The sequence below is a fragment of the Alligator sinensis genome, unplaced genomic scaffold, assembly GCF_000455745.1.
Source record: "Alligator sinensis unplaced genomic scaffold, ASM45574v1 scaffold1000_1, whole genome shotgun sequence".
Classification (NCBI taxonomy): Eukaryota; Metazoa; Chordata; order Crocodylia; family Alligatoridae; genus Alligator; species Alligator sinensis.
In genome coordinates, this window is record NW_005842478.1 from 1,213,852 (window position 1) to 1,214,759 (window position 908).

Below are 908 nucleotides of genomic sequence, written 5' to 3' on the forward strand. Positions count from 1 at the left end.
CCTGGGCCTGAAATCAGAAGAGACCCTCACTTCCTTGCCACTTCCACAAGGATGTGAGGTTCAGGGTGGTTTGTCCATTTACCTGAGCCTTACCTGATCACCCTCAGCTGAGTGATGTCTAGGACAAATCCTCCTCTGGACTGGCTTTGTTGTCCTTCTCCAGCCGCTGTCAGGCAATCACTATGAGAAACCAAAAGTGCCATGAAGTCTCACAAGTTTGCATGAAAAACTCAAGCACCCTGAGCCTGATTTAAACAGGGAAATGAATCCTGAAGTGAGGTCAGTGAGGAAGGATCTCATGTGAGCAACATGCCCGTGGGTCTAGATGATGGAAATAGGCTACATGCTCAGGGGCGAGGCTGAGGTTGTGAAAACGTGGAGGAAAGCGGAGGAGGATTTTCTACGAAAACCTCCATCATTTGGAGCTGTGACCCCTGTCGCTTAAGGAGTTCTCCTCGCCTGGTGCACAGACTTGGCTGTCCTGTTGTTTTTTAAACAGGCCTGCAAAGCTCCGGTCCTGGCTCCTGCAGACCAAGGAAACGGAAACAGACTTTCTGCGGGGGCCACCTAGGCTGAGCACGGCTTGGTGATCCTCTCGCCTGGCTTTAAGAGCAACTAAAAAAAGGAGTAGGAAAAGGGACCAGCCAGTTGTCCGGGCCTTTCTCAAACTGATGTAAGGATGTAAGGGGTGTTTTGCTGAGTAAAAACTGCAAGATGAGGTCCCAGTAAACCCCAAGGCCCCATGAGACTGGGAAGTTGGTGGAAATGTCATCAAGTCAGGTCATGGGGAACTGGTGCCTCCTTAGTCGGGGGGACACGTGCCCCCCTGCGACCAGTCTCGCAGCACAGGAAGTGGGGGTCCCCCCTGCAGCCAATATCGCTGCCCGGCGGGCGCTCCCCCCGGGCCG